The following is a 16,478-nucleotide window of genomic DNA, read 5'->3' as shown; positions in this document are numbered from 1 at the left end:
TTACACATTGTTGAAATTACCTCTAAAATCAGAATTAAGTGGTTTCTTGAATTTTAGCAAAAACTTTTCATGAATATATGTAGTAAGAGATTTTTCATAGAGATGCTACCACCTCAGTCTTGAAGTCGACAAAATGAAAACTTCATCTACTGAAGTAACACAAGTTGAGAAAAAAAATTCATCTTTCATTCCTTATCAAAAAAAAAGAAAAAAGAAAGAAAGAAAAGAAAACTAGAAAAAAATCAAGTAAAACAGAAAAGAAGCCAAATAAAATGACATCATTTACCTTTGAGAGCAAGTATAGCCAATACCTATCAAATGTTAACTGTTGTAAAACTTTGTTAATTTTCAAAAATTGCTTCCCAGCATACTCAGAAAAAAATCCTTTCAACGACTATAAAAAATGAGACAGTAAGTTTGATAGTTTTTAAGCTTTTTGATTTTGTCTAATATATGATTTGATACATCTTGATAGATTTTTAAAAATAAACTTCATGCATGGTGTTTACACCAGAACTCTTCTACAGAATCTTTTACAACTTATATTTTTAATTACGATGAAACGATTCAATTTAAAAGAATGTTTTACATCTCTTTGCCCAGTGAAGAAAATACATGTGTCAACTTTCTACTGATCACAAAGGGCTTGCAAGCCAGACAGATCAACACACTCTCAACAGGGTTGCTGGAGTGGCAAACTCTGACCATTTTGTTGTCTCTTTACTCAATAAATTTAAACTGAATGTCTATCTTGTGGGAATCAGTGCCATTTTTGTTGATACTTCTGCACTATCACATTACTTAAGAGTTCTTTTATTGAAAGCAATAGAAATCAACTCCAGCTATTGTAGACAAAGGGAATTTTGGAAGAATATCAGGGTTTCCTAGAATCAGCATGAAACTGGAGAACTGGGTTTGGGGTCAGACCCTTCTCTGAGCTCCAGACCTATAACACCTGCAGGTAGATTTCTTAAAGGCATCTCAGGATCACTTCCTCCCCTTTCTAGACAAACTTCTTTCCTGCTTAAAGCCCTTTCATAGCTCTCCATTGTCTGTAGTCAAGTGTCCTCAACAGGGCCTCTGTGACCTTAGACAATCTTAAATGTGTTGCCTGTGCTAATGTCCCACCTCCCACTCACCACCCAATCCCTCCAGCCCAGCCCCATCTTTGTCAGCACACTTTCATGCCTAGTCCTCTCTTGAAGGCCAATCTAGAGCTTCCCAACTCTTTTTTTGAGCCCTTTACGTTTGTCTGCCAGAGGCACACGCTGGTCCATTGACTTTTGTGTGCAATGATGGGAAAAATACCAGGAAGCACTCCAGTTATGCTGATCTCCTTTCAATTCTACAAATGCATCACCTTCTCCTCCACTTCGGGGCTTTTATCCATGATGTTCGCACTGCCTGGAATACTATCCCCAACTCTTCACTCAGTTCATCTTTTGAGACTCAACTTTTACATCAATTCTCCTAGGAGGACTTTCCTGATTGCCCACATTTGGTTAGCATACCCTATCATTCAGTCCCACAGAACCCTCTACTCTGCCTTTTGAAATATTTGTGGCACTTAAAATTATATTCATCAATGTCTGATTCTCCTAGTGGAGCAAGAATTCAGTCTGGTTCACTACTAAGTCCCCAGCACCAAGAACATTTTATTGCATGGGCATTCAACAAATTTTTGTGGCTGAATGGTTCTTATCAATTTTGATTTCTCAGATTTATGTAAATAAAAATAATAACAAGTACTATCTTCTAGGTGTGTGCTCTTTTAAAACTGTTTTTATAACTAAAGTCCTTTCTTATTTGAAAATAAAGTGAAGAGTTGAAAACAGAAAAAATTAACCACGTGCCTAAGACAGCACAACCCACTCGTGATAGATCAGTGTTGAGAACTCAGTATTCCTGTCTTTCCTGTGTGTTAATTAGAAGAAGTTTGGGAAAAGTTTGGGTACATCTCTGATTTTTTAAGGCTGAAATCCTCTAGGGTAATCAATTTTTTTTTTTTTTTTAACAGGCATGACTGCCATAGTCAAAGCCAGACTTTTTGGCAACATGATGTATCGGCCTGACCCATTACAGCAAGCGCCACATGCTCATACCACTGCCTGCTGGTTTGTCAAAATTTTCAAGTATTAGGAGAAATTTGGTTATAAAAATTTTTGACTATTCATCATCTATCAACTTTGTGTTTTAATTTTAAAATGCATACAAAAATGTGTTAACTAAATGAAGAGAATCCTTTCACAATGTATACATAATCAAATCACTACAATGTACACTTTAAATATATTGCAATTTTGTCAATTAAACCTCAATAAAGCTGATATTTAAACATAAATAAATAAATGTGATGGGGAAAATTTCCTTGAAGAAAGAAATAAAAGAAGAAAAATGCATCCAAAAGGATTAGGAAGAGTTAAGAGTTAAAAGGTATATATGTATACGTTTTGTGCGATGGTTACACACAAAATTTTTTTTTTTACAATTTTGTGAAATTGCTGGCTCTCTACTTGGGTTTTTCTGCAAAGATTCCTCATAATTTATGGAGGTAATCAGCAGAAGGGAAAAGCTTCTAGTAAGAAATATAAAAGGCAATTATAGCAACCACGTGTAATTCTGATTTCTTTTCAATACACTATATGACGTTTCTGATTATAAATTGGTGGCAGACAAGCATCGGTATGAAAAATTTACTATTATGTAATGCAGACATGTTATTCATAACAAAATGCCAGATGGAAATGTGAGCATTTTAACTGGAAAGTGAGTTATTTGGTCTTTCCATTTTGTGTAAATCTTCAAAGCATAAATTAAAAGCAGAAAATGTATTGTATGGATTCAGAATCTAAAAACCTCCATAAATCTTTCAGCAGTGTGAAGGACAGCATATTCAACTGGCCAGACGGACGCTCTTATCTGTTCTCTAGTGGTGTTGTTCTACATTAGGATGACGAGATTAAAGAAAAATGTACCCTAAAATGAGTATTTTTCCCACTCTAAATATTCAACATGAGCCCAAAGTCCAGACAAGGTTCATTTTAGTTTCTGTTCTCAATGCTTTATATGGTATATCATGTTGAAAGCTTTTCATGCAGAAAATATTTCAATCTTTCATAGTTTTCCAGTGTCTATGCAAAAGAGGACTCAGTGCACAGAGTAATGATCTCTTAGACGGCCATTTGAAATGTATTTATTTTATTTTCATATCTCTTGAATAATTTATGTGATATATTTTGCTACTTATAAAGAAGAAGAACTCAAAAGGCAACTTTTTTACAGCTAGGAAAGCTATTTCCCCCCATAAACTTCAAGGTAATACTCAGAATGTCCTTATGAACAATATAATAAAATAAAAAATGAATATTTAATATATAAGTAGAAATAGAAAAATTCACACTTAACATTATTACCATATCCCTCAATGAATAAAAGAACTACAAAGTGTGAAACAAATATCGAGATGACAATGCCTCCACAGGGAAATAGCTCTGTTGGCCAAGAACATATAAATTATTTCTACCCTAAACACCAGCATAGGAAACCATACACATATTTCAAATTTGGAAATTAGAAAATAATTTTAACGTAGCATATATGACAATGACAATGGGGAGTTAAGTGTTTATGTTGTCCCATATTTCCCTGGCCCATCTCACACATAATTGCCAGAATAGCCTTCCTACAAGAGCACAGTTCTGAATATGTTGTTTCCTAAGTTAAAAATATTCAAAGGCTTCCTATTATTTACAGAATAGTTCAAAACCTTTTTTTGAAGATACATACTGTAATGTTTATAGATGAATATTATGACCAAGATTTTCTTTAAAATAATCTGAGGGATGGAAGAGGGGTAGGGAGTGGAGGCAGAGATGAAATAAGATTGGCCATGAGTTGATCATTGTAGAAGATGGGTGATAACTACATGAGTTTTTTTAAATCAGATTTTCTCTATTTCTGAATGTTTTATAAGTGGAAAAAAAACCCCAAAACAAAAACAATTTTCATTGACATTCAAAAACTCCTATAATTTAGACCTAGTAATTTACTTTTCAAGTTTTATAGTCAACTTCTCAAGCATCCAAAGCCACATCCAAAGCATTGTCAAAATGTCCCTGCACATATCTTTTCTCAAATCAATGCCTTTGTTCAAGCTGTTTTTTCTTTCTGGAATGTTCTTCTCTTTTAGCTTCTCTTGTTGGACTCCATTTTCTGAGCCTGAGTTCTCTCTTCTCTTTCAAGGTCTCTTCCACCCTATAATTACTGAGCTAAGTTGACCACTCACTTCTAAAAAAAAAAAAAAGGATCTACTTAGGAATAAAGTCTATAAACAGAGGATTCAACTTGTCCTTGTCACAGTCTGAGCTAGGACTGATAAGAATCTGCAATATCAAGTTGTTTGGGGAATTTTGATAAAATTAGGTTTTCCCCTTTATTAACATTTCACTATTATTGACTTCTTAGAAACATAAAGAAAGCTGTTCTAAATAAGCTCTAAGGTCTACTTAGCAATATATTACATGATCTCATGGAGTGAGTGTGCCTTAGGGAAAGAGGTAGAGATTGAGAATAAAGCATAGGGACTGGTTATAGGAATTTGGCTGGAATGTGAGACTATGAAGCATGGAAAGGAAGAATGACTAAACTGGTTTTGGCTCTCCATGTACCTTCTGAGCACAATTCCTCCTATTTCAAATGACTTAGAAAAAACATTTTTTGCTGCATGGATTTCCATTATTAAATGTTACCTAAAATTATTTCAGGAATAAAAACTCCTAGTAGCCACTGGATTTAACAAAAGAAAAAGACTTTTAAAAATAAATGTTCTTATTCTCTGATTATAAAACTCACACACATTTTAATTGTTGTAGTTTTATAATAATTGGAACAAATTTATTTTATAATTACTCTTTTCCAAAGGATTCTTAGAGATTGAATCAAGTGACTTTTGTCATGTATGTCTGTCTCCCTTTGATGAGAACTATCTCTCTACCCACTCAATATGGTAAGCCCCCCAAACAGGCATGCTTGTGCTCTGTGAGCCTGTCTTATGCTAAATACAGTTGATTAGACCAGGAGTTAGAGTCTCTCTACCAGGATTCTATAATTTGGACTAAAATTAATTAATCAATCTGTATGGTTAATGTGAGGATAAATCTATATTGGAACCCTTTTGGTTGATAGTAGCAGAAATGGAAATTTGAATGTGCTTAAACTACAAGTAATTTATTGTCTCATTAACTTAGAAGTCCAAAAGAATGTTGTTTACTGCATGGCTGGATATAGGTACTCAAATGACACTTTCAGAACTGAGTCTCTCTATTTCTGAGTTGATTTTTTGGGGGGATTGTCCTCATTCCCAGGCAGCCTCTTTTATAGCAGAGGAAGTTACCCATCAGTAGCTTCACACTTATATTCTACCATCTTAGCACCCCCAAAAGGAAGAAAAATTATTCACTGGTTCTAAAAAAATTCTCAGGAAATATTTTTATTGGCCTACTTTGGATTGTGGGTCCATGAACCAATAGCAAAGGTTAGGGCATTTCAATATTCTGAGTACCCAGACCCAAGTCAAAATCTCACCCTGAGATGAGTCGTGCCTGAAAATCATAGACTGAAAATAGAAAAGGGGTGGTTCTTTAAAGGAAAATCAAGGTGCTTTATCTCATCACAGGGTCATACATTTAAAAAGAGGTTATCATCTTTTAAAAGAGGTTATCATCAATTAATTGGTTAATTGATCTGTGGATTGGCCATCTAAGGCCAGTCTTAGATTAGTCAGTTCTTGGATAGAAACTATGTAAACAAAAAGTTGTTAACAGAACAGACTGACTGGGTGGCTATATATAGAGGCAGGCTTTTTGTGATCTAAATGGCTGGCTGTATTGCTTTTTCATTCTGACTGAAGTTTGTGCAATTAATTATTAGTTTTTTTTTATAGCTTGGATTATGTTTAGAGGTAATGACTAAGGTGTTTGGGCCAATCAAATGATGATAATAGAGCATACCCAGGATTCCTCCCAGTCTACCTGAATATTCAGTTTATCAAATTCCTGGGGTAAGTTCACGTATCAGGAATAAGCCTGCTTATTCAATATAGCATGGTAGCATGTTGACCTAGTGTGTCTTGTTGATTTGTTTGTTTGCTGCTATTGTGTGAATATTTTTGTCCCACAAAATTCCTATGTTAAAATTCTAATGCCCAATGTAATGATATTAGGCAGTGGAGCCTTTGGGAGGTGATTAGGTCATGAGAATGGAGCTCTCATGAATAAGATTAGTGCCCTTAGAAGGAGACCCAAGAGAGCTCCTTAGCTCCTTCCACCATGTGAGGACACAACAAGAAGTTGGCAGTCTATAACCCAGAAAAGGACCTTCACCAGAATCCAACCATGCTGGTCCCCTGATTTTAGACTTCAGCCTTCAGAACTGTGAGAAATAAGTTTTTTTGTTTATAAGATGTCCAGTCTGTGGTATTTTGTTATAGTAGCCTGAATAGACTAGACACATATTTACATATATTTGAAGAAAATGAAATTATACAGACCTGGTATTTTCCAAAAGGCAGAATGTGTGGCGTGCCTCTAGTCACATTCACTGTCCAAAGAAACAGATATAATGAGTTTTTTGTTTCTATAAAATAAAACTCTTTATTTGAAATAATTTAGAATAAATACATTTTCCCTCTTCGACAATTATAAAAATTCAATTTAATCCAATCCGGGTCAAGCCTCATCTCCTTTATAAATTCTTCTTTAATTACTATACCTATATCAATTTCATTCCACTTTCTTTTTCTACTATCTTCTTTAAGTCCAATAATAATAATGTGTTATTTATTGAGGAATTACTATGTGCCAGGCGCCGTGAAAAATGTTTTCCATAGATTATTTCATTTAATTCACTCAACAAGATAGTTTAGTGAAGATGATGCTTGTTTTGTAGAAGCACAGAGGCTAAGAAACTTTGTCCAATGTCATATAATTAGTAATCAAGCATGACTGAATGCAGACAGTTTGATTCTCAAGCCCATATTTTACTACTAAATCTCTCACAGCACTTATAGTCTGTATTACCTATCTATAGCACAGTACCTGGCACAATGTTAACACTCAATAAATAATCATCATTGTTATCATCACATCATAATGGTAGGTTTTTATAAAGCTGTCCTGTATTTTCTTCTCCCCACAGCACAGCCCCCACAACTTGTGAGGCAGGCGTAACTTTTAATGTGTTATTAAATTTAATCTATCAATTAGAAACATATTGAATATTACTCTTTCTATAGAAGGACTAATAAACATTTTTTTTTTTAATTTGAGAAGCAGAGGTCTTAAGAAGTTATGAAACTTCATAAGTTTCATAAATGTACCAATGATTTTAACTCTTGGCTATTTTTTAAAGTGATGTCAGGTAAAAAAATATAGAATGGACTTTCTGGAGCACATTCTCAGATACTCATAAGATTTATTTTAATTTAATTTATTTTATTTCCAGCTTTATTGAGATTATAATTTATATATAACATTATGTAAATTTAAAGTGTAGGATATAATGATTTGATACATGTATATATGGTAAAATGAGATTAATTTTATTTTTATCATAACATTTCCAGCTATTTTTAACACTGACTCATGAAATAACAAGTGTTATTTTATAATTTAGGATAGAACTAAGAATAAAATTGAAGTGTATTAGAAGAATATTTAATGCATTAGAAAAATCTTTCAAGGTTTGTTTTGAAAATACACCTCACCCTCATCTGGACCTCTTGTACCTGGAAAAAGGTCTCAGTTCACAGAGAATACAATTATGGCAATTGAAGATTTTACAACTAAGGTATCTGGGGTCCTGTTTAATATGTGTGGTAGACAAAATTCTAAAATTCCTCCCCCCTCGCACAATTTCCCACTCTGATATGATGAGTTATCAAGACCTGATTAGTTACAATATTTGGCAAAGAGTATTTTGTAGATGTCATGAAGGTTAATATTTGATTGACTCTGAGTTAATCAAAAGGAGATTATCTGGGTGGGCTGAATCAATCACATGAGTCCTTTAAAAGGGAGAGCTTTCTTGGGTTGGTGGCAGAAGTCAGAGAGATTTGAGGCGCAAGGATTCAATATATTATATTGGCTCGAAGGTGGAGGGGGCCACATACAAGGACCGTAAAGCAACTTCAAATTTCTGAGACAGACCAACCGCTGATGACAATCACAAGGAACTGAATTTTGCCAATAATCTGACTAGACTTGAGAAGCAGATTCTTCTCAGAGCCTCCAGATAAGATCCCTGCCTTACCCTGATTTCTGGTTTGTGAGATCCTAATCAGAAAATCCAGTCAAGCCCACCCAGACTTCTAATCTACCCAACTGTGAGATAGTGAACATATTTTAAGCTGCTCAATTTGAGGTAATTTGTTACACAGCAATATAAACCTAATGCAGACTTTTTTAAATTGGTTGACCCAAATGAAATTGTCAAAATTCACTTTTTTGATCTACAAAAATAATTTCAGTTGGTTCGGCCTAATATGATTTGGATGTGTGCAATCTAATACCATTTGGCCAATGGGTTCTTATAGACTTGACATTTTAGGAAGTCAATAAAAATGTTCACAGACTTTACTCCCCAAAATGCATAAGGCAAAAAAAAAAAAAAAAAAAGTATGTGTTGACTTTGTCATCAGTCCTACTCTAGAGAAAATGTTTCCTAGCTCTAATCATGTTGTTTCTAACTGCTGCTGTTACCAATTATGAGCCTATATATTATGGCTTGTGTCTGTTCTAAAATGTGACCTTAAAGAGTTTGAGGTCAAAAATCATACTTTTATTTCCAGCACAATTTTTTTTTAATGTAACATTGTCTTAAAAAATGAACATTGCAATGTTCCAGTTTATAGTCAAGGCCCTTTAAAATGCAAACAGTTAATGATTCAATTATGCAGAGTGACATGGGGGATTTTGTTTTGGCATGGCCCCTGGGGAGAAAAGATGTTTTACAGTTTAGATGATAGATTGAGACTTTTAAACTTTTTATATGCAAAGTAAAAGAGCAGTTGAGGAAAGTAAGTTCCCATGTGCAGAAATAGGACTCTTACTGCTGATGACTGAGCTGAAAATTCAATAAGCCATCCTTTCAAAACAGCTCATGAAAACATTTGAGAACAAAAAAGGACAGAGGAATCTTCATTGACATAAAGAATCCAGCAATCCTGTTTTCTTCAAATAACTTGAAAAGCATGTTTTTTTCTCTATCTTTTATATATGTGGACGAAAAGATACAAAAGGTGAACTCGCTACAAGCAGGTGCAATGTTTTGACTCCACGAAAGGGTTTTGAGACAGAGTAAAGACAAAACAGCTCCTCCTAGTTGTCATTGAGGGTGTGGCATTTATTATCAAATCAGGAAACGTGTTTCTGGTGAAACCTAACTCTAAGATGATATAAAGAAATTAGTCATATATCTGGACCATTGTTGCTTCAAGGGCTGTAAATCAATGTTGCTCCATCCATCTAGACAACAAGAAGCTGTGGTCAGTTTATAAATTATGACCAGTTCACTAGAATCTCTCTACTTGGCAAATACTCAGGACCATGCTTCCAAATTGTTACTGTTCTTTGGGCAGCCCTTGTTCGTGAGTTTCCTCTTATAAATTTAGAATCTGCCAAATATTTTACCAAAAAATTTTTGATCATTTGCAGTACTGTTTAAGGAGTAACACACAGAAACTATTTTCAAAACTAGCAAAAGAATATAGTAATAGGATAAGACACCCCATATTTGAAAGAATCTCTTTTTAATCTCATTAGAAAATAGACATGGTTTTTAACATCTTAGTTTGTGAAATTTAATTTCAAATGGTCCCCTTCTTTCCTAACCCATTGTGAATGTTCCTTATTCTTTTCTAATAATGTAAGCAGAAGCAGGCCAGGTAGTTTTAATATATTCTATTAACTAATAAAAAAGGAAAAAACTTTGAAAGGGTTGACATTATTACATGTTTCAGTAGGTCTTGTAGAATATTAGAATTGAAAGAGAACTTGGAAGTCAGCCAATACAATATAAGTATAAATGAGTATTCTTCAAGTACCATCACCAAGTGATTATACAGCCTTTGACTATGGCAGCCCATTTGAGTCTTACCACTAGAAAGTCACCTTTATGTTGAAACAAAATATACTTTCCTATAATTTCTATCTATTATCATGGAAGTTAAATTGTACTTAAGATTGTAGCTATTTTATTCTTATCTTGCTAGTTATTGTTTAATTATAGGTCTTTATCTAGTCACTATGAAAATTCTGCTAACATATTCATTCTATCAAACTACATTCTACATTGTACATTGATATATATTTCCATAGAAGCAATTCCCACAAATAGGATTTTAATTTCCAAATAGCATAGTCTTAAATATTATCTCAGAAACCTTTTTATTCTTTAAATCCATTCAAAGTTATTTCTAAAGTTTCTTCTAAAACATTCATATGAACTCAGATTGTGAAAACGAGTTATAGCTCCTTTGAAGTCAAGTGTTTTTTTTTAAATTCCTCCAAACAGAAGTGTTAAAACTAAAATGTGAAGCAATAGTAATACTAATACAGTTAATATTGAAGATAAATGTTAAACACATTTTCTTTGCAAAGAGCATCTGTGAATGTAGAACCAAGAGTGGTTTCATTATAGACAAATCTTGAAATGTTATATTAAATTGCTTTATATCTCGGCAATTTTCTAAGATTACAAAAAATTCACAAAAGTTTACTTCTAGAGGACTTAGCTAGTAATGACTATGATTATAAATTTAGAAAGGGAAGATCTTTACCCTGTTCCTGATGATTTTCCATAAGCACAGTTCTGAAAACTCTTTGATGTTTTTCTCATTTTGTCTTTCCTTGGAGAAGGGAAGTGACTTATTGAATTTGTAGATTTGGGAAGAATAACCAGACAAGCCTGCTCATCTCTGCAATCCTCTTCTCCCCTAGTTATGACCTCTGTTCGTTGAGATCTTTATTGCTTCTCTGATCCTCCATGCAGTTGGCCTTGCGGGGGCAGTCACATGCCCTATGTGGGTCACTCTTATCCAGTGGCCCTGCAAACTGGCAGATGAGACTCCCTGAGACAGTTAGCAAAACTACCCTGCTCTCTGCTGAATGAATCACTTCCTTCATCTTAGCCCCCAACAGTCATCTATTTAGAACTCAGGCAGGGAAGAGCTGGCTGTTTTATCATCTATCTGTACTTCTCACCTCTAGGGACCCTAAAAGTGGGAAATCATGAAGCAGAGTAACAAAATCATTTGATTACTAAAACAGAGGGGAGAAACAAAATTTTTATTCTTGCTAGAAGTAAAACTTTAGCTCTTTACTTTTTCTCTTAGGAACAAAAGCAAGTTTAGAATACAAACCCATATTCCTTGCTAAGATATACATTCCAATATTCTGGGTATATGCAAAATATGCACATGAATACTTAGCAAGTGTAAAATGTGTCATTATTTTATATTCAGATATTTTTGAAAGTGAAGTTAAATTGTAATTGACAAGAGCTGTTTTATAATCATGTACATTTTCAGCCCCAGGAGTAAGAAACAAACTAATTCAATACCCTTGTCTTACAAATAAGGAAACTGAGGCACAGTTTTTTTTTCAAGCATAGCACACAGATATGTGCTAGCAAAGAAGGAACTTGAATGCCAATTATATAAAAAATACTAACTGATAAAAACAAAAAGCCATAAATGCCACTCTATAGACCACTCGTATGCATCTTTACGATATATTAACGATGTAGGCAGATATAATTTTATCCAGTTTTTACAAAAGAGAGTGATTAAGTTATAAAAATAAGTACTTTTCCTACAATCATAAGGCAAATAAAGAATGAAATTAAACCTAATTTCTATCAGTGCTTCTTATACCAGATTACACATATTTAGCACTTGATAGTAATCATACATTGAGATATAAAATGTTGGGTTAATTTTCAACGCAAAAGCATGTTCCTCTTAGAATAACAAGGAATCTTAGATTAGACTGTCCTACTACAGATTATTAATCATTTTCCTGGGTAGCTAAAAATGAAAATTGCTAAAGCAAGAATTATATAAATTATATATAACGATGAGCTTTCTGAGACAGTTCTTTTTTGTTGTCAATATTAATGATAGTTTATAACTCAAATTTTGGGCAGTGTGCAGCGAGGTCTCCCATCTCACCCAAATCAAGCAAGCTTGCCATAGCATCCTTGTCTTTGTCGTGAACAATAAATAGTGTGCTCATTTTCACTCAAGTTGTTTCATGCACTGTGAGGTCATTTGAACCTTATGGTCTTCTTTCACATCAGCGATTCTGACAGGAGAGTTTTCTTTGGATTTTGCTGCTTTAGCAAAAGTTCAATATTGAAACAATAGATGAGAGAGCATAAAAATAAATCATGAAGGCTGATATCTCATTTGGAAGAATGGCAAAAAAAAAAAAAGAATACAGCATCACAAATAAAAACAGGTTGAGGGTCTAAAATCAGTGCTTGAATAAACCTTTTGATGTAGCTATGAGAACTGACTTACCCCAGAAACTGTCACCTCTGGCTTATAGAAGCTTCATTATCAAACCTCCCAACAGGTATTGACTGAGCATTTGTAAATATTTTCTGATTGTAAGAGACTGATTGTAAATATTTTCAATTTTGTGGTCCATTTGGTCTTTGTCACTACATAACTCTGCCATATTCCTGGCAGCCTAGATAATATGTAAAAAAATGAACATGGTAGTATTTTAATAAAATTAAATTTAAGTTTTATATAAGTTTCTCATGTTATAAAGTATTATTTATTTTATATTTTTCAACCTTTTAAAAATCTAAAAACCATTCTTAGTTCAAAAACTGCATAAGAACAAAAGATGGGTTATATATTTGGCCCCTAGGTTTGCTGACTTCTAGGTTTAAGCTAGGTGTCCTAAAAAATAGAGGAATTTGGAATTACTGTATTAAGTGGCACATGTCCCTTGTTTTTAGTGTTCATTTAATTTTCTTTAATGCAATATATAATATATGATATGAATTTTAATATTTTTAATAGACACATATCAGATCATCAGCGCATTCTGGAAAAAATCACTACTCCCTTCTGATTTCTGACCTTGTGTCTACAATCCTCTCATTGCTCAAATGTCCCATTGGTCAGAACACATCGAGGTATCTGGGGACTAGGAACGACACTTTTATTTCCTTCCCAAGGAGCCGAAATAGTTCTTGTTTGCCAAACACTGCTTATATGGGGTTTGGGTAGTAAATTTTCTCACTTGTCCTGGCTTCTCATTATCCTTCCAACATGGAAAGTTACTGAAAGAGAGGGAGCTACAACATCTGTCTCCGGTGCTAGAATACTTAAGAATATTCAGTTGAAATCAAGTGTCTTGATAGTTCTTTTATTCTGATTATTTTGCTTTTTAAATTATTTTATTTTATTTTTATTAAAGGTAAATAGTACTACAAGGTTCATAATGAAAAAAGGTTGTTCTTACCCCGTTCCTTCCCATCTGTCTTTCCACCATCACCTAGCACACTCCTTAAACACATTTTCTTCCTTCCTCTGGTCTTCTCAATTCCACCATAGTTTTAGTAAAAATCAATATTTAGAGTTTCTGCTACCCTACTTTTTAATTTCTAAGAGTCATTTCTTATTCTCTGAATGCCATACATATACAGATTAGTACTTTTTTCTTTTTTTCTCTTTTTTTTTTTCTAATACAATATTTTCTCTGCTGTCACTGATTTGGGGTTTTATTTTTGCTTTTCATTTTCTTTTATTTCTTTCATTGTCTTTGATTCAGATTTAACTGTTTTGCCATATGTCCATTTTGATCTTCATGTTAGAGGCTTTACTCAAATGTTTAGTGACCTTTGGCTACCTATTCAGATTTAGAATCAAGGCTCTAAGATCTGATTAGAAGCTGTGCGTGTGCTGGAGTGTATTAACTGGCATCACGGTAGGAGATTGGGTTGGGGTCCAGCTATTTTATTTTATCTACAGAGTATTATCTCCAAAGAGAGAGTCCAGAGAGAAATTTTCTAAGTTGCCACATGGAAGGTTTAAACACGTAAGTTTTCACTCTATCTTCCTGTTTTCAGCATGGTGCTTCACCTCTACCATCCTTTCTGCCACTGGTTCAATTCACCCAGACAGTAAATTCCTGGTTCCTGTGCCTGGATGAGGTGAGGGATAAGTGGGTCAGTCCTCGGCTTGGTGGAGCAAGGGACGGATTAAAGAGAGTGTCTTATTGCTCCTTATACAGAAACTTTTAAACCTTTCTCAGTCTCACTTTTCTTCTCCACCTTCACAGGTACCTTGTGCCTCTGAGGATTGAGCTTTTCAAGGTTTCTTGAATGTAAACAACCTTGCTTCTTATTGGCTTATTCTGTGACCTCAGCTATCAATTCTCTCTCTATTTTTCTTCTTCTAAAAATTTGTTGATATCTCTCATCTGTTGTCTTTATTCTTTCTTATTCTCTTTATTCTTGTGTTCTTTATTGTTTTTTCTCTGAACTATCATAGTGGTCCGGTAGTTCATGTTAGTGGTTTCAGGAGGGTAGAGAGAAAATGCACGTGCTCTATGACATTTTAGTAATATGCATTTTCAATGTTGCCAAAACGCCTTTTGAAAAAAATGCACCAATTTTTACCTCTAAAATCTGTGCACATATATATCTTTTTTCCAACTGACACACTTGTCAATACTGTATAAATTAAACTTTTCATCCCTGCCAATTTGTTACTAAATTTTATATTTCTTGAGAGTAAGACCTATGTCTTGCTTGTCTTTCTTTCCTACACACAATGTGTGGTGCAAAAACATGTGCAGAAAGAGAATGAGCCAAAAAGTCAAGCATCCCAACTTTTCAACTGACTAGGAGTTTGTCTTTAGGCATGTTATGTTGTGCTTCTAAAGCTCTTTATATTAATCTGAATTTATCGCTAACACTCTTTTTAGAATTAATACCATAGGTGCTTGTATTAGACTGCTAGGGCTGTCTAAGCACAACAAAACTGGGTGCTTAAATAATAGATATTTATTGTCTTATGGTTCTAGAGGATAGAAAAGTCTGAGATAAAAGTGTCAGCAGGATCAAATTTTTTCTGAAGGATTGTAAAGGAAAGATTTAAACATTTAGGGAAACAGTCAAAGAAACACTTTAGAGAAAATATGCTCTTGTTTTTAATTTTTCAAAAATTCTCTAATCATACCTCCGTCTAAACCATCTATTATGATTTGGGAACAAACAGAATTAGTAAAAACTTTAACCAATTTAATTAGTCCATAATTAAAACCCAACTTTGAAAAAGAACAATTAAAAGACAAAGATTTCATGAGTAAAGGAAAATACCTTCTAATTTGATATTTGGTGTGCCTAAATTGAGAATCTTAGTTCTTCGGAAGTTTACAAAATATCAGAACAAGCTTGATGTTCTAATTATAATTCCATGCTGTATTCATTTTTTGCTGCTCTTCTACACTGGTTTACAATTTGCTGCTCTTCTACACTGGTTTACAATTTACGGCTTTAAATAGTTGTATTATTTTGTTTCAAAATTTAATTGGGCAAAGAGAATGGGAAGATTAATTGAATGTGTAAACTGGTAAAATACCAGAAATTTTTCAAGATTTTGTATAAATTGATGAAAATGTGAGCACTTTGCTGTAAAAAGAGGAAAAAGTATCAAGCATGTTCAAGATAAGATGTAAAGAAATTAGTGATCACACATAGCTAATAATTACTTTTAATTTCTAAATTAACCTCAAAATAAATGGATTCTACAGCTTTCAAACAATGAGTAAAGTAAGTTGAAAAATTAACAGAACAGTATGAGAGGTTTCAAAGCATTTCAGAAATAGTTGTGTTTCTGATATCACACTGTGTTCTATGATTGAAGACATGCCAACTTTTTTGCTGGTTTTTGATGGAAAGTCTCTGAGGTGCAAATAATTACCAATGCATCAGATCTGTTCAAGAAATTTTTAAATAAAAACCCAAAAAGACGGGCTTCCGAAAAAAAAATAATTTTTTTTCCACATAATGAGTTTATCTTCACTAAATTTTAGCAAGATCTGGACATCTACAGCAAGTAAATCTGAGTAAACTTACTTTGACTTTACAAGCTCTCAGCTAAATTATTTCAGTATCTAAAATGAAATTCAAAAGCAAAACTTTCATTTTTATACATATGAAAGATGTGTAAAAATTTTTAGCTTTTACATATATGACATTTGTAGATTTATAAGAGACTTTTAAAGATAAATTTCTGTTTCTGATATGGCAGAGCTCCTGATCACAACTTCTTTGCATGAACCAAATTAATGGGTGGACAAAGCAAATTATTTAGAAAGTCATTAAGAAGTTAAGGTAAAAGTCTGTATATGTAAAAATAAAATCCCAGTTTCTTTTCTCTATCATTAGGTCATTTGCTT

The 16,478-nt window shown here is 33.5% G+C and overlaps 1 long non-coding RNA gene across 2 annotated transcripts in view; it reads right to left on the bottom strand.

Annotated features, from left to right (window-relative positions):
- LOC120587621 (uncharacterized) overlaps positions 1–15,443 on the bottom strand; it is a 163,652-nt gene extending 148,209 nt beyond the window's left edge. For both annotated transcript variants that reach the window (XR_005649046.1, XR_005649045.1), the window contains exons 1-2: positions 10,835–15,443; positions 6,548–6,597 (exon numbers count right to left, since the gene is read on the bottom strand). This is a non-coding gene — a long non-coding RNA (uncharacterized LOC120587621). The remainder of the gene's footprint in view (positions 1–6,547; positions 6,598–10,834) is intronic.
- Positions 15,444–16,478: the final 1,035 nt, after the last annotated feature.

The sequence above is a fragment of the Pteropus medius genome, unplaced genomic scaffold (assembly GCF_902729225.1).
Source record: "Pteropus medius unplaced genomic scaffold, Ma_sr-lr_union100, whole genome shotgun sequence".
Taxonomy (NCBI): Eukaryota; Metazoa; Chordata; class Mammalia; order Chiroptera; family Pteropodidae; genus Pteropus; species Pteropus medius.
Note: the sequence above shows the minus strand (reverse complement) of the source record. Positions and strands in the feature narration are given on the sequence as shown.